Genomic DNA, 553 nt, shown 5'->3' on the forward strand with positions numbered 1-553 from the left:
CCGTCTGCCTGTTGTCATTATCGATGGTCCTCTCCCTTGCCTCCTCACAGCCCGTCTGCCTGTTGTCATTATTGATGGTCCTCTCCCTTGTCTCCTCACAGTCCGTCCGCCTGTTGTCATTATTAATAGTACTCACCTTTGCATTCTCAAAATGTACTAGTTTGGGTTGATAAATTATATGGTCACCCTACTTAGAAGGTACAAAGAAAGAATAAAAGAAGAAAGTTCTTCACCCCATCTCAGAATAACCAAGATCTTTATCTTTGCTGGGGTGCTACCCCAAGGCAATTTTTTCTGGATACCATTTTTTAACCTTGACATAGTGGATACATCATTTCTTCCTCCATATATATTTTTCCTCCATTAAAAAAGAAACAAAAACTTTTTTATACCTGGGTTTTGCTCTTGATTTAGCTCTCAAGGTGGTCCTTGTTTACCTTTTAATAATCACTGGTATTCATCTGTCAATATTTAATTGGTATGTTTTATCCCAAAAATGTTTATAGAAAGTCAGTTTTTTGTTTTCAACTCTAGATCTTTGTTCCTGTTCCTC

At 37.4% G+C, this 553-nt stretch overlaps 1 protein-coding gene across 2 annotated transcripts in view; it reads left to right on the forward strand.

Annotated features, from left to right (window-relative positions):
• Window positions 1-553, forward strand: part of LMLN (leishmanolysin like peptidase) — a 91,790-nt gene that overhangs the window by 78,553 nt on the left and 12,684 nt on the right. The window lies entirely within an intron of this gene.

The sequence above is a fragment of the Hylobates moloch genome, unplaced genomic scaffold, assembly GCF_009828535.3.
Source record: "Hylobates moloch isolate HMO894 unplaced genomic scaffold, HMol_V3 SCAFFOLD_13, whole genome shotgun sequence".
Classification (NCBI taxonomy): Eukaryota; Metazoa; Chordata; class Mammalia; order Primates; family Hylobatidae; genus Hylobates; species Hylobates moloch.